The sequence below is a fragment of the Calidris pugnax genome, unplaced genomic scaffold (genome assembly GCF_001431845.1).
Source record: "Calidris pugnax isolate Ruff unplaced genomic scaffold, ASM143184v1 scaffold103, whole genome shotgun sequence".
Classification (NCBI taxonomy): domain Eukaryota; kingdom Metazoa; phylum Chordata; class Aves; order Charadriiformes; family Scolopacidae; genus Calidris; species Calidris pugnax.
In genome coordinates, this window is record NW_015090990.1 from 20,079,074 (window position 1) to 20,102,844 (window position 23,771).

The following is a 23,771-nucleotide window of genomic DNA, read 5'->3' on the forward strand; positions in this document are numbered from 1 at the left end:
ACAGGGGAAAAAAAACAGGGGGAAAAATACAGGGGAAAAAAAACGGGGAAAAAAATTCACCCAGGAAAATCGCCTCTTGTTGGCTTCTCCTTTTAACCAAGGAGGGGAAGCGCTCTTAAAGGTTATTATCTATTAGATATCTATAGATCTGTTAAAGATTATTATCTATTACTTGGATATTGGGAAGAAATTCTTTCCTGTGAGGGTGGTGAGACACTGGAACAGGTTGCCCAGAGAAGCTGTGAATGCCCCATCCCTGGAGGGGTTCAAGGCCAGGCTGGATGGGGCCTTGAGCAACCTGGTCTGGTGGGAGGTGTCCCTGCCCAGGGCAGGGGGGTTGGAACTCCATGATCGTTGAGGTCCCTTCCAACTCAAACCATTCTGTGATTAAAGGAGGGGGTTCCCATATAAAAGCCCATGGTTATGGAAATGGCACGTTCGATGGAGCCCTTTGGCAAAACACGGACTGGCCCCAGCTGGGCACGGGGGAGAGCCCAGGAAACCCATGGGAAAGGCCAGGGAGGAGGCCTGGGCAGCCTGCCCCCTGCCCTGTCCTGTCCTGTCCAGCAGCACCAAATCACCCCCAAGGACAGAAGATCAGTAACTGTACCCCAGCTTTTTAAGAAACACCCCCATCCTAGAAGAAAGCTTCCTGAATGAAGGAGCTGAGCAAACTAAAGTAATAATTTAAATTTTTCTAAGATAAAAGCGGTGCTAAAAATGAAAAAAAAATATTCCTCAAGAGAGGCCATGGACAGACATCTCAGGGAAAGGGTTCCTCCTGCCTGCGGGGAGCCTTGACATCAAAGCCAGCTCGGGCATGGGTCACCTCCAGGAGGGAGCCCTGTGGCTCACACCTGGCTGGGGCTGGCCAGCAGGGCCCCAGGACGTGGCAGAGGTCTCCTGGTGGCAGTGGTGACCAGCTCAGTGCTTCGGGACGCGAGGCTCACGCTGGGCCCCGGTCCAAAGGCAGGGGGTCTCCTGCCCTTTGGTGGAAGCAGCACTGGCTTTAAACGCTGGTGCTGAGCTGTGGTGAAGTCTTCCTATGGATTTAGGCAACAGTTTTATCGTCAGGTAGGGTTCTAACATATTTCCAGTTAGCCATCAGCCAGCTGAGGCATCTATTGCAACATTATCAAAGCCAATCAAAACACCATACTGGTAATATTAGTAGAGAAAAATGCTATTATAAATGTAGCTGCTGGGTCACAGAATCACATGGGGTTAGAAGGGACCTCTGGGATCATATAGTCCAACGCCCCTATCAAAGAACATCCACCCAGAGCAGGTTGCACAGGAACGTGTCCAGGCAGGTTTTGAATGTCTCCAGGAGGTGGAGACTCCACCACCTCTCTGGGCAGCTTGTTCCAGAGCTCTGCCACCCTCACAGGAAAGAAGTTCCTCCTCATGCTTAGATGGAACTTCCCATGCTCAGGTTTGTGCCCACTACCTCTTGCCCTGTCACTGGGCAGGCACTGAAGAAAGACTGGCCCCATCACCACACCGCCCTCAGAGACTGCAGGGAGGGTTTCTGGGGTTATCAGGCTGGGGGTGTGAAGCCCAGCCCTCCCAGCAGCAGCAGTTCCCAGGGAGACAACCTCAGGTACAGACACCAGCTCCCGTTCCTCACACCTGCCATTTTTTAAGCGCTGAGTTTCCCAGGCAGCAGTGGACGCAAGCGTTTGCAGGAGCAGGTTTGAGGAGCTTGACCCAAAGCCTATTAAAGCTGGAGGCACTATATCCTTTGATCTCAGGGAGCTTTGACTGGGGACCCGCTGACCTGGGTGGATTTTGGTCTGATGTTTTATTACTGAGTTCTCCTCTGGGTGGGTGGGTGGGTGAGCAAATCAAATCAAATCACAGCCCTGAGAAATAAAAGAAGACAGAGTAGTGGAAAGGCACGGTTCCCTTGCATTAACGCAGCAGTATTTTTACAACAGTGATTTTTAAACTATATACAGTTTTTAAATAAAAATTTCATAACTAAATTATGACTATCTTTACAAACACTACGCAGCACTTCGGTGTAAAGCAGGGGACACACACACACACACAAATGGAGTTAAGGAGAGGGAGGTACGTGTGATGAGAATTTCAAACCGGTATTTATTTGTGGGTGCCAAAATATATTTAATGTTTTATTAGCTGTGGAGTATGCGAGACAGCTTATTATGTTTGGCTCAAGCAAAGCAGCCAGTCTTTTTAACCGCGGAGCATCCGTTTGAAATGACTAGCACCAGGCACAGACCAGGCAGCCTATGAAATATTTAGCTCCTAAAGCATTTCAACATGGGAGGCTGGGGCCAGACACAGGTGCTGTGGGGTTGAGAACCCCAGTGCCCAAATCTGAGGTACCCAGTCACCCAGAGAGCAGGGCCACGGGTCCCCAGGGTCCCCAGGAGCCAGGGTGCAGGAGCCCCTGCTGCGCACAGACTGGTCTGGGAGGACACTGGCACCAAAGCCTTTCCTGGGACTCGGTTTCCCAAAAAGTGCTGCCTCTTACACCCCTCTCCCCAATTTGAGTGGCTGAAAGCACTGTCCTGTAGGGGTAAGGAAGGCATTCTCCCTTCAGGAGAAATCGTTTTGAACCAAGTTTGACCTTTTGGTTGTCAAAAGATCTGATATTTATTATTAGCTATTTATATTAATTTATTTACTTATTAGATTCTGCTAGATCTTCCTATAAAATACTCAGAATTCTCCAAATGCCTGACATTCCCTGCTCTGCACACACCTGACAACCGCTTGGGTGTCCCCAGAGGGATACAAACGTTTCCTGACAATAAGGTGCACGCAGCATAAATAGGCTGGCAAAGGGAGGAAAATGCTGCAAACTGACCCAAAGAAGTCACCGAATGGTGCTACTATTGGCATTGCTGGCAGGGTGACCGGCTACTGGGCTAGGTGATGGCTATGGCTGTGCTGAAGTTTCAGAGGGACTTCAGTAAAAAAGTGCTAACCTACTGCTTTTGGTGCATAATTTGTCACTTGCCAACCTCTGTAGCAGACGTGGCAAGCTTTTAACGAGTTTCTCCAATGGTGGCATTCCAAAAGGAGTACAAAACTCCCTGGAGGAGTACTGGATCCAACCAGAGATCCAACCACCAGCTCAGTCCCTGGTCACCACTTGCTGGCTGAACCAATTCACACTTACTCCATTTCTCAATTAGTTGGGGGTTGTTTTTTTTTGTTTTGCGTTTTTTTGTTTGTTTTTTGTTTGGGGTTGGTTGGTTTGTTGTTTGTTTTTTTTGCTTTGGTGTTGTTTTTTGTTTTTTTTTTTAACATAGGGCTTTATGGAGGCACAGGTTTCCAATTCAGTAGAAGAGTTAAAGAAGGGAAGTTAGGACAAGTATTCTTTGCCCCAGTAGCTCCTCCCCCCCCCCAGCATGCCCACAGTCACGTGATACTTTCCAAAATCTATTTATACGTGCAGTAATCCACTCACTGGACGGGTTGGAAAATGTTATGCAGGCTGAAAAGCATCAATATAGAGTATGAAGAGCTAAAAAAACCCCAAAGTTTTCTCATCGACTAAAATCTCTGAATAATCCAAAAGCCTCTAAGTTTTACCCAATGTGCTCTGACGGCCTTGCCATAAGGTACTTTGGTAGAGTTTCACAATCCAAACCATGATGCAAAGTAGGTCTGCTTCAGTGCAATAACTAGCTTTATAGGTTAAGTCACTGCCTTTAAAAGAAATGCTCTATTTTAAAAAACTTTGTTGATGGGAAAGCTGTTCCCTCCCTCAGCTACCGATTTTTCCTGGTTTTTTTACGATTCTTGTTTCATTACGCATTGCTCTCATATTCTGTGCACAACTGAGATTTACCAAAGCCTTTTCTTAGAGCTCGTATTTTCTTAAAGTATTTCCGTCACGTCTGCAACCGCGTTGATTAAAAGTAAGGACAAGTATGATTAGAGAATGCCCGAGCACAGGCCGCAGAAATCACTCAGGGCTGCCCTAGTTTTCAACTCTGTTACTACAAAACTACATGACAGTGGTGATTGCACATTTGCTCCAAACCTTAGGGCACAACATTGATTTCTAGATCACAATTATTTCTGGAACATCCCATCCTCCTGTTCTCAAATAAGGGTTTGATAGTTTTTAACTTCAAGTTTGGAATATAAATGTAAACCTTAATTCCACTTTCTTGTATGAAGAGATCCTGAATATTTAAAATACAGTGTTTAACCCATTGCTATTAATTAGATATTTTTTTTTGGTTACTTGAATGTGCACATACTGCTATGGCTCAGAGGAGAAAAACAACATGATCCATCAGTATATTCACTGAACTTCATACACATTAGTGAACCCCCAGCACTATGTGAGAACAGCTGACTATTATCATCAGTCTTCATCATGACTGCAATGAGATATTTGGAGAAAGACTTTTTTTTTCACCCCCAAAAACCAGGTAAGATGATACCCCATTTAGCAGCAGAACTTGAAGCCCCTGTGCTCAGTTTTACTCATGTACTTACACTTCAGCGTGTGCTGCTGTATTTCAGTGGGTAGGGGTTGAATTGCAGTGATTCATTCCATCCAGTCACCAGCACCTGTGCAAAAACATTTGGAACTATTTAAGCCACCTTATTTGCCAACTTTTGTGTGAAGAAACAACATTATTTACTTAGAACTTGTCTAGATACTTACAAATGTGCTAAAAAGTTAATTACGACAATATGTTAGACTATAAAGAGACTCTGCCCAAATGAGATGTAACGTGTGGGTATTAATTCTTTTCTCCCATATAACAACTATGTTTAACAGCAACAAGAATAAACCAGAAGAGGGGTTATAAAATAAATTACACATTTCTGTACAGCACAATTTTTTATCCAACTGAATGTAATACTTGTTGGATTCTTTTCTTTCAATGGGCGGTAGCCATTAATCCAGAAATTAATAGAAAGTTTGTAGTGGAAGTCTGGGCAATTTTAGGAATCCTTAGAACAGAAGTTAATTCACAAAATGCATCTTGGTTGTTTGATAAAATCTGTAATTAAAACATATTATACCGCATCTCATTGAAATACTATTAAAAGGACCCCATTAAGAAAATATGTTGGTGGTTTTTGTAGAAGAGAGAAGACAAAGTTTACAAGAAAACATTAAGTCAGACGGAGCCCACAAAACTTTTGTCCTACAGCAGGGGGTGGCGCTGATGCCCTGGGGCTCTCTGAATTTCCCCAGCTCCCCAAAGGCAGGGCAGGCAGTGCCTCTGAGTAGAGGTGCAGTGAAGACACCTGAGGAATTCAGAAGCAGCCAAGAAATCTTTAAAAACAATTCTGACTATTAATTCTCATTGGAGATGACAATTTTCCAGACTAGTGGAATTTCTTCCAGCGGGGGGAGGTTGACCATTTCCAAGACTCACTGGTGGTGAGCCCTGACTCGGGCTCTGTAGAGGAATAAACCACATTCCCTGGGGAATTGCAAACACCAGCCTCATGTCTGTGGCTCATCTTGGTGCCATGGCAATAACTATTTAAGAAGCCTTTCTAAACGATGGCTCCCTCTGTGGTGTATACAGAAGCCAAGCACAAAATCACCAAAGCAGCACTGCACGTTCATCATGAAGGAAAAAACGAAGCAGAAGCGATTCCCCAGGAGCTTTGGGGGAAAGAGGCAGCAATACCTTCTGCTTCAGTCTACATACAAAGCTGGAGATGGTGTTTGGCAGGAGGTCAGCAGCAAGACCATAAGCTAAGAAAGACACGTGGCTTCAGCCACCCCAGTGCCTGGCAGCAGCTCAGGTACGGTTTGCTCCCGCCTGTGCAGCCACACACCTACCTCTTTGTGAGCAGAGACCATCCTCACCCCGCCTGCAGGACTAGGAAACACAAACCTGGAAAACAGTAAATACCAAATATTATTTACGCTTCGCTAATAAGGCACTATACCAACCAGAGAAATATTCCTAATTTGTCTGCAAGTCCTCTTTTCTTTGTTTTTTTTTAAATCAGTATCTAACAGCAGTCAAGCATGAAGCAGGGGAGGACATGCAAACCAGCCATGCAAAGGCCAGGCAGCAGCACAGCCAGGGGATTAACTGAACATGAGGCATTAGAATATTGCAAAGAGGATCAAAAGAGCTTTGCCACTGCAAAGCCGCCCACCAGAATGACAGTCAGCTGAGAAGCTGGACAGACAGAAAGCGGGTAAACCTTTTACGTTTGCATCTCTCTTAGAATAAACTCAAACTTCGGGATGTGCACTGCAGTACGTCACATCAGGCTTCTCTGGGACACGAGGCTGCAAACAACACCATCTTCTTTCTAAACCAGAAATTATAGCTTTGTGATAGTCGAATATTATCCAGCCAAAAAAGCAAAATCCCACTGAATATGGTCACTGACATGCCAAGCCTAAGAGCCCCGAGGAGAGCAGCAAAGCAGTAGCCATACAAAAATTGCCACACAAGGGGAAATATTACAGAGAAATAACAGGAATTTAAGAGCTTAACCTTCCCATAACAGTCCCTTCTCCAAAATAAGCATTACTCCCAGGTTTCCCAATCCACAAGATATTAAAAATAAAATATTAAGTAGGAAGTTGCTTTTAAGGGAGATAAAAACACACATTGCTGCAGACAAAGCCATGGATCAGCAGATAAAGTGACACGCCAAGACCCTGCTGCTCCGAATCTTGGAGCATCTGTGGACATTAATATAATTAATGTGAAGTAACGTGTTTCAGAGGAATGGTGTACCAACATCTCTACCTTCCAATTTTCACACTAAGATCACCATCATTACAAGGAACATCTAAAGAAGGTTAACAAACATGAAACAGGAGTGAGAGGCTTTGCATTTGTCCTGGGTGTGGTGGGGATGGAGTTACCTTTCTCCATGGTGCCCCGTAGGGTGCCACAGTTTGGATTTGTGGCTAGGGCAGTGCTGATAACTCACCAATATTTTGGCTATGGCCAAGCAGCAGTTGTACAGTCAAGGCTTTCTCTCTTTCCCACTCTTCCCCTCCTGCAGTGAGTAGGTTTGGAGGGACATGACCAGGAGAGCTGACCTGAGCTCTCCCATACCCTGTGATGTTGTGCTCAGCAATACAAGCTCAGGGAAAGGAGGAGGAAGGTCTGTGGTGGTGGTGTTTGTCTTCCTAAGTACCCCACGCTGAAGTCCTCGTTCCCAAGAAGCATCTAAACATCTGCCTGCCTGTGGGAAGTGGTGACCAAACTGCTCCTCTGCTTTGCTTGCACCCCTGGCTTCAGCTTCACCTGGTGAATTGTCTTTATCTCCATCCATGGATCTCCCTGCCTGCCTTCTCTTTTCCGAAGACATAGGAGAGGGGAGGGCATGAGCAGCCATGTGGCTCTTTGGCTGTTGACCGGGGTCAACCCACCACATTATTTCATCCCAGCTTTGTTCAGAGTAGATCAGCCTGTCCCCCTAAGAACTAATACATTCCCTGAAACGTGCTTTTCATGTGTTTTTATGGACAAGGCTAAAGATGATGAATGGGTATGAAATGGAGAGTTTTTCCTAGTGATTGTAGTACCAGGAAACCAAAACTGTAGTCACCAAACCACCTGTGCCTAGATCAGTTTCCCAAAGTTGAGAAATTCAGCCATACAAACTGGTGAAAGGGGGGACTCTTGCTGCTGTAACGTCTCCTGCTCTTTTAAGAGCCTGGCCCACTTCTCCCCTTTTTTCCTTGAGGGCAGGCATGTGTCCCCTGCACTTTAAGGGATATCTTTTCACAGAATCAAATGAAAATCTATTTCATCTGTTGTTCAGCTGCCCGCCCAGCACAGGCAGCCCAAGGGGAGACCACCACAGACTCACCCGTCGGTGCAGGCTGAACTAATGCACTAATGAAACAGGCAGAAAAACTGACTCCTTTTGAGCACACAGCAAATGGATTTTCAAATAGGAAATGAGCCAGAAGATACCTTAAAAAGAAGCTGGGGTAGAGACTCCCTCAGAAGCTACACCAGGGTAAAGACTGAAGGGTGCCGAGGATGCACATCCCTCGGGGAGATTTATGGGTGACTGAATCAGAGCTACTGCTGCTGAAGACTGTTTCATTTCCCTAAATTGTCTTGCTGGCCGAGATCAAACCCTATGTACTTTCTCTCATACACCAACATCACCTTTTGCAGCACAAATGTCAAATAAATTCCTTTATAAAGTCACAAAATGACTTCAACTGTCACTGAAATGAGAAGATAAATTTGAAATTAATTTTCAGAAAAGCCTAATTTCCTGACAAAGAACTGTCATGGTGATTACCTCACAAAATAAATATTTTGATACCCACAGATATTATCCAATACCCTAATGATCTAATTATCTCATCTTATTTGAGCTACTATCCAATATTTGATATCCTTTCCACTGTGTCAAGAGGTTTTCAGCTGCATAATCCTAAAATCAGAGCCCTTGTACACAGTCAAACTTATGACCATACATAGATCAAACAGCAAGATGCAATAAAATATTTGTGGAGGTCATAAATAGAAATATTCTCTACAACCACAAAATGGCAAAGAAGAAAATGGATTTCAGGTGGTGGGTGTGCTTGTAGGTCTGGGACTGGCAGGGGCTGCCATGCTGAGCTAGGGCTTAAGCTAGGGGAGAGTCAGAGGCTAGAGTAAAAATTAGTGTCCACAAGTTCACTGCCAGAATGGACTGAGAGGTGATGCCTAAGCACTGGCCTACAGGATTTAGACTGGAAAAAAACCCACAAAAACCCAACAGGAAAATTCAAATTTATAGGGGCTTGCCAAAAACCCCCAAAGCTACAGATTTTGCCTCTGGTGGTGGTTCCAATCTCCCTCCATTTTCTAGTAATCTTTGGCTTACAAAACCACACATCTCAGTTGGTATTAACTGATGCTGCCTTTGATCTCCGAGCAGAAACGTACACAAGAAAAATGTCATAAAGTAGTATATGAGAATGAAGCCTACTTGGTTCAGCCTTTGGCTCTCATAAAGCACATTTTTCAAGAAGCATCAGACATCCTGCATCGTACCAGGTTGGGATGTAGTCCCAAGTTTCAACAAGGTAACATACACAGATATATAATTTTGTTCCTATATATATATATTTATACACAAATAATCTGTGATGATCCAGTAGCTCATAAACCTAAGAGCTGTTTTGTGCCCAGTTTCAGCACAACGTTACATGGCTACATTTTCTGGTTTGATCAAGTAGTTAATACAGAAAAGGGAGACAAATGGGTCACCAAACAAGTTTCAGGGGGACAAATGGGTAGTGAAAAATCTGGCGAGGCCACCCTATCCCAGGTGGTCTGCCAACAACCCTACAGCTTCATATTGGAAAGTCACTCTTTAACTTGAGTAACTTTTCACTCTCCTTCTGGCTCTCCCTTCTTCCCATTACCCCAAGCCTGCTTTTGAATGCCTGAATCAAACATTGTTCATCTCACAGAGTTCAAAGTTCATGACCCTACTTGTACGCAGCGTGGCATCTTACTAACTGGAAAAATTTATTCAAATACAGACTCTGTGATGAAAAGCCAACAACTGGATGCAATTTCCACAGCAAAACTTGTGTCACTTAGCTCCAAAACAAGCCTGCATTTAGTGAGCTAAAGTTCAGTGGGTCAGCGAGAGCTCACAAACACACAGGGTCTGACAAATTCTTTTCAGCCAGCGTCAATGGTGCACACAGACAGAAACACATTTCAGGCCTCAGCTCTTCTGAATCAGAGAGGATGAATCAGGATGAATAGTTTCAGCCAAACAAGGATATTTAGTATTTTTTAATCTATCTACAAAGAGCATCACTTACTATCTCTAATTAAATAACCTCTTAATGCCTGTAAACACTTGCCATCTCCTTACCTCGCTGCCACTGTGCTTACAGACATCTCCTCAGGGCAGCACCTTGCAACATCACACCTTTTGTTATCACAACTATCTTCCAAGTGGAAAATGATATTCACTTTTTAAGGGTGAGGAAATGGGGGGCAATGAGGGGGGACGGGTGGGGAAGTTTGGAAATTGTGTAGACTTAACGTGTGCACATGGTGAAGGGCTGTGCAGAGAGATCTGAGCTGGCTCTGAACAGGCTGGGGTATAGCTCTGGGCACAGCTCACTGCTCTGTGCTGTATGGCCCTGTGTTGGACTGATGGCAGGGATGTGTCAACTCATTTGGAGTTGGCTCCAGTGTCTTAACACAGCAACTGGGATAGCAGATAGTTGCAATTAGTGCTTTTACTGCTATTGGTATTGGATGGGAAATACTACATTGATTTGTCCAAGGTCACCCAAACAACCTGGAGAACAGAAGCAGAAAATTGTCCCTTCGGTTTGTCAGTCACTCCCTAGAGCAAGATTTCATATAATGAAGAGATGAAGTCATACCTGTCTAAGTGAGACGCAGACTTCAATGATTTCAGTAGAGCCAGGACCCAAGTTTCAAGATTTTGAAACCAAATAACCTTTCTTCATTGCTCAGACGGATCCTTTGAGCTTTGCCAGTCGCATTTTTCTGTGCTGAAAGAAAGATCCCAGGCCACTACAATTGGTTTATTGCTGTAAATAACTTGCTACCCAATTTACTATTGGCATGATTTTATTAATAAAGGAATTTATATTTTTTTCTAAAGTCTTTTGACAGAATTGATTTAAAATATACTAGATAGAAACCTACTATATGTCCAAATAACTTTGAATGGAGATAGACCTGTTGAATTTACTTGTGAGATTCCCTCCACACTTACAATACAAGCACTCTATTTCAAACATAATGACAGCAAAACCAAAAAATTAATGACTTGTATTAGTGATTATAACATTATTTCATGGCTATCACATACACACAGTTACCCCATCATACTGTCATGATATTTGTTTGATGTTCATATAATGACACAGTTAAGAAGAGAGTGTTCATCACCTTTTTATTAAGGTAAGGAAAAAAATGAGAAACTTCTCTCACTTGGAAGATGCTTGTTCGGAAATAATTTTGAAACACTAGCCCTCTTAGGAGAGGCAGCAAAAATATCTCTTCTATCATCTTACAAGAGCAGCCTGTGAGCCACGTTAATCATCTTGGACTGAAATTTATAACAACATGTGGAAGACTTGCTTCACTATTATTAGAAGTTGCAAATTTCATATGTGTTCTTCAACTAATTTAAGGTTCACTTCTGTTTCAAACATTACACCCTAAGTAATAAGTGCTATAAGAGGTCATTTGCATTCAGGAAATTATTTTTGGAAGAAGCTCCTGCTTGATGCAAAAGGGCAAAGGCCACTGGAACTTAAGTCAAGTGCTGACTTCTCTTAGGGCTTGATCCACACAGCCTTTGGAAGCCCATATGATTTTTTAATTCAGTTTCAAAAGATTTCAGTAATGCTGCCTTTGGAATATTTTGTCTTTAGTGATATTTTGTCAGGTTTTATTAATATTTACTCATGGCTTTGTGTATGTGCTTGTTAGAAAATGGAAGTGCACACAAGATTCTGTCTCTTCAACTAGCACTGTGACTTTTTAAAGTCTGTATTATGCTTCAAATTTAGTATTGTTATTTTGTCCTTTGAAAGAAGAAAGCCACTTTCAGAGATGCTATAACATCTCTGCATTTGGCTCTGTCAGTGTTATAGGCATGAATTTAAAAAAATGGTTGAAAAATGTTTGCATCTCTTTGGATATTGATACAGTTTCTTTGTTCTCCCTAGCAGAAAACTAGAAGTAAGGTTTTGTGCTTTGTCCTCCCCTCGCTGGATTTCAGGATGTTAGAGGTGTTTGCACAGGCCTGTTGGTGAATACTGCACTGCAGGAGTATCCATACCCCACCCTCATCCCCAAAATCAAGACCCCAAAGACTCAGCGCTACAGCAGTCATGAAAAGACATTTTGGAAGATTCTCAGCCACTTCTGGAAATCATCACCGACTATTAGTAAAGGTAACAAAGTCTGTTTACCACTGGGTACTGGTAAAAACAACGTTAGGTTTTTCTTTTACCTCGTACAGAAAGGTAGATTTAAGATCTTGTATAGAAAATCAAAGTCTACATGATGCAATCTCACCTTTGAGAAAATTCTGGTTCTCATTCACTGTTAAAGTATGTTTGAGGGATGTCACTGATAAAATTATTTAGTATTGCAATTATCACCCCGGTAAACTCAAGTGCAGTATTTTAAAAAACTCAATAATACATTCTTTAGGCAAATGTAACCTGTGCAAATTTCTCATTAGATGCAAGAAACTTCCATGCCATGGAGGCAGCCAGCACCACCCAAAGCAGAACAATTTAACACTGCTTTTAAGAGCTGCACTTCTCATGAGATTTGCCCATAGCTAAACTGGAAGCGATTTGGGAAAAATACTTTCACTTTCTGCCTTCCAGACAAACAGCTGTATAGAGCAAACTGTTCAGCTGGGAGTACTGAGTACACAGCCAGCCAGAAGGAAGAACTGAATGACTTGCAAAGCTTACAGGGGTTTATGTTTATTATACTTTTTAAAAAAGTGTTATTATATATTACATTTTTATTTATTATTATATATTATTATTATTATTTAGTATTATAAAGATGATGCCACTGTGAACAGCTCAATTAAAAACTTCTGCTCAACGTGCAGGTGGTTTTTGTAACTTCCAAATACTGGGAAAGGGTAAATATAAGACACCTATAGTTTATCTACAGCTGTATAATCAATATGTTACCTTGACTGAAATATTGCAGGCATTTGCAGAATATTGTTGATTACTCCATCTTAAGGAAACGAACTCCTCACGGAGTAACCCTAGAGAAGGGAAAAAAAAAAAATTATACAGGGCTGAAACACTGGTATTGAAAAAGCAGAGCTATTTACTATTGAAAAGAAAGAACACGGTAAATTATCTAAAGTTATGCGTAGAACAGAGGAGGCAGGTAAGAAAATGCTGTTTTCTGTTTCCCATAAAAAAAAGAACAATAGACCATATATTGGAAAGGCAGGAAATTCCATAGTGAGAAAAAGATGAATCTCTTTACCTCTCACTTTACCTAGTCAGCCCACAGGAGATGCTACCTCTGTAGTGGATTCAGAGCAGACCCAGAACACAGAAATTGACCGTAATGCGCACCTGAAAGTTTGGAAAGGATTTTTGATCTCATGCTTCGACGCTGAAACCAGTCCTTATCAGAGATCAAGGTGGAGAGCTGCCAGGTGGCAGGTTATTTTGCTTACTGAGATTTCTTGAGGATTATATGATTTCCTAGTGCCTACTTTGGTAAAGAAAACAAATTTTACGGCAGACTTGAAGGACTTGCACATGCAAGTGCAAGTTAAAACACATGCACATTATCTCTGATTTCACAGCCTCGGTCAAAATGGGTGGCTTATTAATTAAACAGCAGAAAACAGAAAAGAACATATTTCAAAGAATACGCAGCTTAATGACAGTTTCACTGGAAAAAAAATTGGTGAAAAACAGAGGAGAGAACAGAAAGACAAGAGGGGGAACATGATTCAAGAAGCAGAGTTTGCATTCCCTGTACCCCTCCGGGTACAGCTGTGTGAATGTGACGAAAAAGATGCCCATAAATATTAAGGAAATAGCTACTAGTAAGCACAGAAATATAAATTAACTGAATGTCAATTCTTAGGTTACAGAATGGCTGAATTAGATTCAAGAATATAACCCTGAGAGTCAACAATGTCTCAACAATGAGACATGTAAAAGTTATTTGCATTATATCTTAACAAAAGCAGGAGAAGCTTACCAGGCTTGTTTGAATTGGAATGAAAATAACCCGAATTCTTAGGTCCTGCGGATGCAAAACCTGCTCTGGAGGCATGCAGCTCCTCTGACAGTCACAAGAGCTGTCCTGAGCCTCATTGGCTTTCTTATTGATTACTACTCATTAACGAGATTTTTGTTTCATTGTGGTTTTCTTCAAACACCTGCCCTTCCTCTGATCCTTTGGGGAACACCAGAAGAGGTTTTCCAGAGAAACCCCAAACCAACCCCACCCTATTTCACAATGGCTGCTTCTGTGGAAATACCCTGTGAACAGAGCATCAGGATGCAAACTGTGAGGGGTATTTCACCTTTGCTGTGGGAAGCAAATGAGGCCGTGCAGATGAGATAAAACCAGTTCTTTAGCCATGTCTCAGAACCAACCTTCAACACCAGCTGAAACGAGGCAGCGCCAGTGCATTTGGGCAAACTGGTTCCAGCTCTTCTCGTCTCCCCTGCCTCTGGCACCTGCTTTGTACTTCTGGGGAAGAAAAAAGGGTGAGGAGAGTTGCCCCCCAAGGCAAAGCTCAGCTACATACCTTATCACAAGAGGAATTCTGACCTCCCCGCAAATTAAAGTTTAAATAACACGGTCCAAGCTCAGTCCGTTGCTGGAAGATGGAGAAATATTTGTTTAACATCACCACAACCTGTGGCTGGGAGGAGTCACCGTTCCTGTGCTCAGGAGCTGTAACTTCAGAAAGCAGGGAGCTGCAGACACCTGTCAGTCTCTCCTCACCCTCCACAAATTCCTGTGATTAGGAGTTCTTGTGTTGTCTGCTCTGATATTGAATTAAAAGCTCTACAGGGACCACGCTGTGAGAAACCTGAAGTGAAAAAACACCCCTGTACCGTTGGCTGATTTTTCTTTTTCTGCACAGAAAGAGGAAAGGTTTGGCCAGGCCACTGGGACCCTAAAGCAGTTGTTCCTTCTGGTGCAGGAGATCCTTCAGCGTGGTCTTAGCCTGAAAGTGCAAGAAGATGTGCCTGTCACTAAATAATTAGCATTTCTAAGCACAACATTCTTCCTATATGAACAACAGACATACATTTAATCCAGTAAGAAGGAATATGTAATTCCTTCTTATTATTTTGATAGACCTTACTTCTTATAAGAAATGCACACTCTTCACTTTCTGGAAAATATTTAGTGACATTATGGTTCTCCCAGCTAATGCCTGACTGACTGATGGAAGAGATACACAGAAAGGCAATCTCTTTTATTAAGCCAACCAGTGTAGTAAGAAAAAAATGAGCAAGCTTTTGAGCAGAGAACCTGCCCTTTTTGTTGAATGTCTAAGTAAAACCTATTTATATACATATATATATATGTATACATAAACCCTACAACTACATAAATACAAACGTAGTATTTTTAACACAGTTCAGGATCTGGTGCAGCAATTTCTCTCTACCAAGTTATTACAAGGATATTAAAATTTGCCACACAGTTTTCTCAGACTTATTGATACAAGTCATTAGTTTACATCAATCAAACTTTAGAATTAGCAAAGCAGCCAACTGAAAATTCAGTAGCTATTAATTCATTTTCCTTTGTTCTAGAGGCTTTGGACAGAATGACAAAATGCTGCAATTTGCTAATGTTGAGCTACTTTGATAATTTGTAGAAAGTATAATTTGATATCATCAATTTTATTTCCATTTTCCATTGCATTCCTAATTGTATCATCCATCCATTTTAATCAATAGGCTCCAGAAAGCCTTAAAGGTTTGGTCAAACTATTACATTTTTAATTGATCAGAAGCTTAGCTTTTGCATGCAGCAAGAGGCTCTTTTCCTTGTTAAAACTTCAGAAACAGTCGTGAGCTACTTGCTTGAAGTTCTTCAGATTTGTGTACTCAAAAATATCCTGGTACAAAGTTCACTTGACATTAAAAAAAGCTTTGTGCAGTTATCACAAAGCCAGTAGCATACAAATAACTCTATTAATCTGGGTATCCTAGGAATATTTTTTTTCTATTAACTCTTCCAGTTCTACTCATGAAAAGCCATCCTCCAGTCTTCATGAACAGCAGCAGGCCTGCTCCAGCTAAAGTTATGCCAGTACACCTTAAAACTAAACTCTGAAGGAATGTCCAATGTAATATTTCAGATCTATTACATGAGCTATGTTTTGCAAGCATCCTTTTGATTATTTGCATAGTGAATAAAGAATATGAAAGCTTTATGTTATTTCCACGACTATGGGACATATATCCATTAATACCGTGATAATCAGGCTCTTTGCTACAAAACTATGAAGAGTTAACTCCTAAGTGGTTTTATGTATCTGAGAATGATACAGGGGGGTTGAAGGTTTGTCGCTGAAGGTAAAAAAACCCCAAACAGTCAATTCTTTTGGGGTTTATCCTTGTTTCTCATCAACTAGTTGGCTGATGCTGCCAATTAGCAGGCTGATGGGAGAGAAAAGCTTGCAAGACCCAAGAAAAAAAAAAAACACAAAACCACCAAAAAACCAAACTTGTAAATTTTTAAAGCATCAGCCTTTAAATTGTGAGGATTTGGAAGCATCTGCTGAAGGAGCCAGAGACAATTCCCCAAGAGGGAAGGGCAGTAAAGCTAATGCTTTAGCCAGCATAGGCTGCTTTCCTTCAGCTGATGCTCTTCTGTGATGCTTCATAATGGAGCTCATAAATACAAAATATCTCGACTACATCGACAGGGAGCAAACAGCCACCAAGGAAAGACATACAAAAGGAGAGGGAGTAAAAGCTGTGTCTCTTCTTCCCTTGGATGGCCCAACGCCTTTGAACAGTTGCACTAGTTACGTGAAAATCCTCCAAAGGTGCCACATGTATTACAAAACTTATAATTTATGTATTTCTCCTCCAAATGAGGATCAAAATCATCAAGAAATTTTATTCGGTCTCTTATCTGCTCTTTGTCTTCTAGAACCCTACAGCAGCTTCTATGATTTCCTGTCTCTGCATTATTTTGTACAGGGTTTTTCACAGATACCACCTGATTCTTTGGGGTCTTAATTCAACAGAAGCAGCTACATCAGAAGCTACAATCTTTTGTGCCTACTTTTGCCATTACACACTTTTGTTATGAAATGGCTTTGAAAGCTTTAACATGTTATATTTTAGCATCAAAAATTACCTGGGTTTTTTGTTTGGTTTTTTTTTTGTTTTTTTTTTCCACAGGGTTTTTGAGAATTTACATTGCCAGCGTGTTTAATACCAGGGTTAAATCAGGTAACCTAGTTCTAAGCTGTCGATTAAACAGCTTTGCTGATGAATACCCCCAGATTCAAAGGCCTTCTTGGATGACTATGGATCCGAATGTCATTCTTGAATTCCTTTGAGAATGTTACCACCACTTTCCATTCCATCATAGAGGCTCTTGCCTCAAATTAGCCTGTCTAAAACTGCCTGTAGATCAGCACGTGGCAGCAAGGAAAGGAGAAGCTGTACCATAATTTCATCTTAGTCTTTCTGCTCGCTTGGAGCAGCGACAGGAGATCAACTAAAGTGTGAGAATTGTGATCCCCATTTTCCTAAATGAGCTTCGTAGGCAGGAAAAATCATTACCCCCCTCCATCAGCCCTGTGTTGCTGTGAGGTGTAATGTAGCACCTTGCAAAGGAAAAGTTTGATATTACTGCTCCTTACTGGGATTTCATTACTGAACATTTTTTGAAAGAAATTTCATGGGCAAAATCACATTGTTACATTTCTCATTGCCTCCCTTTCTCTCGGTACGTATTTTAAACAATCTGACACTCTCAGTCTGAAGATAGTCTTCCTTTCTGTTTCAGGTTTAAACTAGACTCCTAAAGTAGCCTAAATAATTTAGCACAACTAAAAATTCTTAGGCTTATACAGAATAGACAATATTTAGAGTATTTACAAGAATGCGTTACAACTTCTGGAGCTGTTTTAACATTTGAAATGTTAATGTTTGTAACACTTAAACATGGTTCTAAACACTATACAGTGTTTAGTGCTATGAGTATTGCTGGCCGCTCCAGATAGGTGTGGCAGCAACCTGGAAAGAACACTGATGTACATTTTGAATATCTATTTCATTGTGAAATAATTACACTATATTATTATCAGACATATTACGGTGTGCCTGATTATGTCCCACCTTAAAAGGAGTTCAATAAATGTGTTGCCACCACATCTGCACACTGCTGGAGTGATGGGCCAGGCTTGCAATCCCAGAAAACTAGGATTTTAATTTTACCCATTAGAATTCCATGTATTTACAAATTCACTGTCCCAGATGCTAAGAGTTTTGGAAGACTCTACTTCAAAGCCAGCTTCTCCGCTTACAAAAATCAGAAAAGGAAAAAAAAATATGCTGTTCCTACCCCTGTACATCATTATATTGCTGTGATTTTACATACCAGTTATAGACAAGCAGGGACCAGGTGTCACAGATTGTTCCCATTCAGCCTGTATCATCATTATTCAGCCTATATCATCATTATTCAGCCTATATCATTTTTCAGCAGAGGCAAAACCACGGAGTGGTGCCAAAGCAAAGGAGGCACACAAGCCACAGGGAGCGCAGCAAAGTCTGAGATGAGGAGCCAAATCTATCCCACGTAGCTATCTTCTGAACAAGAAAGTGGAGTAATTCAGTCCATTATGGCACCGGGCAAGAGTCAAATTCACCACGTTTTGCAAAACCCACGTTTTTCTGGTTTTGCCAAGAACATCTGTTAGCTTTTAATCCATCGTGTATTTAAAAAAAAGAGGAAAAAGACAGTTCAGTGGTGTGGCCCTCGCTTCCCTGCAGATGCCGTTCCCGAACACCCCAGCAGAGGACAGGCCACTCATACCAAATCACTGACCTCCAGGGCCGAAAATCCCCTTCACAGTTGTGCCTTAGAGAAAACACAAGCATTGTTGCAGCTAGTCATACCAAGATGAAGTATTTTGGTATTTCAAGCACTTTAATTGTGCAAATGCAGAAATGAAACCTCTCCGAGTAGAGTAACAGCTCCTTAGAGGAATTCAAGGTTTCCCATCAGTGATGCAGTGGCTGATATTAAAAGACATTGAAGATGAACATTAGGATGAATGTGAAAAATTCTGGGTAAAAGCATAAAAGCTACAACTTTAAAGAAAAGATAGCATCCTGCAGCAAGGGGAGAACCTTTAGAATTAAACAGGTATTTAACAGGGCTCTTTTATAAGATTTATTATAAGATGGGTAATTAGACACCATAGTGAAGGTTGCAGAATAAAATACTGAACACAAAAGAACTCAGAAAAACTGGCAGCTTTTACTATAACTGCAACCTTAAATGTTTTTAATGAGCCTAATGGAAATATATTTCCCTGTCTGTTTCTAAAGTTCATTTCCATTAGTGTATCTGGTTGGCTCTGGAGCAACATCAATTAACAAATATTGGGATATGTAGGACAGAAATAAGTGACAGGGCATTTCTGGCCCATTCCACACGCACAGTTATGTGTGGCAGCACAAAAGCTGTTGGCAGGAAGGAGATGACCAGAAGGGCAAGAGTAAGCCAGGAACCGAAGGGGACCCCATATGACTTCCCCGAAGCCTACGTTCAGCAGCATCTCTTGGGCAAGCTAAGAGGTGAAGCAAGGGCTGAAATTGCCATAGCACCAGTTTGCCACCAGTTTTACCCATTTCTCCCATTTTATCCATCGCATGCTTGCATAGTGTGGCTCATGAGAAGCTTCTTAGCAGGCAGGACTCACTACTGCCTCCCATAGCTCCGGAGTTGAGGAAATCATCCACCAGACAGAGTAACATTTTTTTCTGGTACTCCAACTGCAGACGCAGACCCAAGTATACCCTGGGGGAGACCCCTCCAAATCCCAAATCCCTGGACATCATGGTTTTCCTTGGGAAAACAACTGGAGAACAGGGGTTGAGGAGGAGTTGTGGCATACCCCTCACCCAGACACCACTGTACCAGGGCATCCCTACCCTGCACCCTGCATGCTCTTCTCCTGAGTGAAATATGCTCTCTGACACCTAGAACTCAGAACTGGTGAAAACAAGATGAACTTCCTTATTTTTTGGTATGTCAAAAGAATGACACGTCCATGTGTCAGCATGTATGACTGCTTTTCTAGGAAAAAAAAAGAAAATAAATGTCTAACAGAGGATAAAGTGTTTCAGGGCATTTGTTACAAAGCAAGAGTTCATACTAGTTACAGGTTTCATGTACGGTTCATGGTAATAAGTTTAATTTCAGAAGTGGTTACTTTTGCCTCACAGTAGCTGCAGCTTTCGTTTTACATCATGTGGTGGGGATGGTGTTTTCATAGGCTTTTTGTTACTGCAAGATTTCTTTCCAGGTATTTTATAGACATGGCCCTATATCTGCTTTGTGGTTCAAGGTAATGCACTTACCTTGCGATTCAGGTGGCTGAGAGCAAGCACCTGGTAAGTTAAGGCAGTTGGGCTCGTAGTTAAACACTTAAATCCACTGCATTTAATTATATGTCTGAATTCTTCCATTCAAATTGAACTGTTCTAACCAAAATTATTTCTTCTGACAACTGAGAAAGAAAAGGTGACTCAGAGAGTATCTTCCACAATGGCTTAAAGGGAATGTTATATCTTATAAGACAAACCAAGGAGACAAGCCACCTGGTTCAGAGGTAGGACTTGACATCTGTGTAAAGAGCAACCACAGATTTAAGTGCATTACACAATACCTGATTTTTTCTTCAGGTTCTACCTTCAGAGGTGAATCAATTATTGGAACTATTCCATTTAACTTAAACATCAGAAAAAAAGAAGAGTCACTTTCTGGCCCCGCAGGCTGTAAGGACGTGTTTGGAAATGTAGCCTACAACAGGATGAAGTCGTCTGATTTCTGGCAGGGTTATAACCCACGTCCCTCTCCTTGCTGGCCACGAGAGCAGCTCCTCCAGACCCCTGTAACTCTCCCTTTTCTCAGAAACGTCCTGGTCCCCTTCCATGTCCACTTGGTCCACCTCCAAAACAAGCTCAAATCCCATCCTGCTCCCTATCTATCTTTTCTGGGTTGCTGGCCCAGCGAGGGATGACACACTGTAGATGGTCCAGAGCTATCAGCATGCTGACTAATGACGAAGCAGCAAAAGCTGATTGGCTAATTAGAGGCTGCCAAAAAGGATGGGTAATGGTTGGGCTCCGTTTGCCTTCTCCTCAGGGAGGGCATTAGTAATCTCCTTTTCCTCTACAGAGTCACTGTTTTTCCATAAAACTCACAGTAACATAGTCTCTTTGAAACCTCTATATCGGTCAAATTTGTTGGGGGTGGGTTTGGGTATGGGGTTTTTTCCCTGCCTTTTTTTTTTATTTTTTTTTTATTTTATTTTTAGATTTTCCAACAAGTACAAAAGCTCCTGGTGGAAGAGGGAAAGGAGAGGAGAAGTGGTCAGGTAGACAATTCCTTTTCTTTAGAAAACAGCATTCTTACATTGCTTGATTTTAGGTGCCTGAGCCACGAGCTTTGAATAGTTAGGTTTGGGAATACTACTCACTGTTGGCAGGCACGGCAGGTAGAATGACACAAATCCCAAAGATAATATTAAAACACCATAAAGTTCAGTAAGATATGCACTTCTTTTTTAACTCTTCTTTAGTTTTGCTGGTGGTAACGCGTTGGGGGCTTTTGTTTAAATTATTTTTTGCCAAATAGATTTTTGGAACAATTTTTACCTGGTCACTTTATCACTTTTCTCACCTCTGGCACCTACTTTTGGAGTCATCACTCTCCAAAAACAGTACAATGAAAGTCAGAAAGAAAAAAAAAATTGCATATTGTATTATTACTATTATTATTAGATCCTTTAATAGCTCCTGATCAAGTGCAACTGTTTAAACTCTTCCAAATTCTTGCAGTCTCATAGAAAAGAAAAAGCCGGCAACAAAGAAAGATGAAGAGAGAGGTGTTCTACTGACAGCCTGGAGTTAGTCAGAGTACGGGGATATCAAGTGCATTTTCTGAGGGAAATATTGGAAAAATACTGCTTTTGATCATGCAGCTGGTGGTGAATTCTGGGGCATTTCTGTCATCCTTGGTCGGTGGTCCCTACGTCACCACTCCAGCGGCTATTGCTGCCTCCTACTTCTAAACAGCAAGCATGGTGCTCAGTAGGACCTGTTTGCCACCACGTGTCACCTTGATGGCTGAGAGCAAGCTCAGCTCTTGCTCGGAGCTCACAGGGGTTTCAGGTGTACAAGAGAGGACTTTGGTCCTGCAGCCATAATCAAAGCTAAAGGGGAATAGAATTGTTGAAGAAGATTGGGGAAGAGAAATCAATTGAAGTTCTGCATGCTCATGATGAGCCACAGCCCAAGTGGGAAGACCCTGAATGAGAAGGAGTAGGCCAGGCATCAGTGTGGCCACGGAGCAGGGAGCAAGGTGCTGCAGAGCACATTCGGAGAGAAGTCTCGGTGCTGGGGGCATCGCTTGGCAGAGCACCTCTCCTGTCCCCTCTCCAACGTGAGTGCCTGACAGCCACACTCTGCCAGAGAGTTTAATTACTCTCATACCAATGACCGCATCGTCATTTCCACCTGTTTATTGATGGATCATTGTTCTCTTTAAAACTGCTTCTGGTGTGAAACCTGTCACCTGTCACTTGCAGGTAGATTCCATTTTCTACCCAACTGGTTAAATCATCTGATTTAAAATAAAAATAAAAATAAATAGTTTTAATATGAAATTCACTGTCGTAAAAAAAAACAAATTAAAAAAACCCAACCTGAACTATTCAAATATTCACCAACAGGATCACTGCTTTTCAAACAGGTTCTCACTGCAAATTATCCTATGCATCTTCCATCAAAATACATTTCCAACACTTGAAATGCACCAAGAATCTGTTTAAAATATGTTATAGACAGGGCAGGCAGTTTCCACTGCAAATTCAGATCTATCCTGACTTCTTCATGGCTCCAGTGAACCATGAGCCCATTTATGTTATCACATGTTGGGAGTAGCTGCACTGGTATAAAAAGCAAATGCTCAGGAGCTAAGTTGTTCAACTGCTTGCTTTAAACACAAATTTTGGCTGAAATCAAAATATCAGGGTCTGACCCTAAAGCCAGAGGCCTGGAATGTGTGAGTGTGACACAACTATCGCTCGCATCAACTTTACACCAGGAAAATCAGTAGGAAAATCAATTTCAATTGAATACTCATGATTTACGTCACCGGTCATGAGCTGAATATTAGGCTTAGTTCTGTGCTATGCAGTGAATTTGCATGCCCTGGAGAGGTGATACACAATAATATGAATGACCAGGCAGAAAAAAGCCCTTTGGAAGTTCTGACCCACATTTTTCTATATACCAACATTTTTCCTACATGAACATATGCAAAAAACACCCTGTTTGTCACATTTTTAAGTATACTCAGAATGGAAAAAAGAAGAGAAAGTCAGTGAGATGCTGACAATTCAGTCCTAACTTAGACAGGCAAACTTTGGCATATTGCATGAAATACCAGGATTTCTGTTTGCTGTAATACACAGATACCAAATATACACAACATATACAAATTTCAGGATTTCTTCTTGCTGTAATATACAGCCTCTGCTGAACCCCCAGATCCCCACCTCTCCAACTAAGTGTGAATTCTATAATTCTTGCTAAGAGCACATCAAATATGAACTACATTGCTGTAAGATTTTTATAAGCCATAACCTGTAAGTATAAAATCATGTCTAGATGTATCTCTCTCACACAGAAAGCATAGTAAAACTGTAATATAGCTAATGAACTTACAAATACCTGAGTAGAAAGCAAGAGAAAGCACAGAAAGGTATCACTTAAACTGGCATAACACAGAGACATTTTAAACAGAAATAAAAGACAACATGGAAAAAGAAGATATGCTCACAGTAGAGATTTAAATGTTTCAAGCCTTTTAACACTTTCACTGCTAATGGAAAAAGCAAGCTTCGTTACTTCTGTATAATATTACTGTGAGTAGCTAAAGAAGTTGCTTAAAAATACCTTCGCTTCTAAAGATCTCTCAATATTTAATTTACTGCCCTGGATTCTGCTGAGAGAGTGATAGTATGAAGAG

At 41.6% G+C, this 23,771-nt stretch overlaps 1 protein-coding gene across 2 annotated transcripts in view; it reads right to left on the reverse strand.

Annotated features, from left to right (window-relative positions):
• LOC106895165 (chromosome unknown open reading frame, human C2orf88) overlaps positions 1-23,771 on the reverse strand; it is a 35,822-nt gene that overhangs the window by 11,104 nt on the left and 947 nt on the right. The window contains exons 2-6 of one of the 2 annotated variants that reach the window (XM_014954340.1): positions 12,671-12,750; positions 10,358-10,489; positions 6,175-6,285; positions 5,801-5,855; positions 4,489-4,563 (exon numbers count right to left, since the gene is read on the reverse strand). The gene's annotated coding sequence lies outside the window, so the exon portion shown is untranslated. The remainder of the gene's footprint in view (positions 1-4,488; positions 4,564-5,800; positions 5,856-6,174; positions 6,286-10,357; positions 10,490-12,670; positions 12,751-23,771) is intronic. The other variant, XM_014954341.1, reaches the window with a different exon arrangement.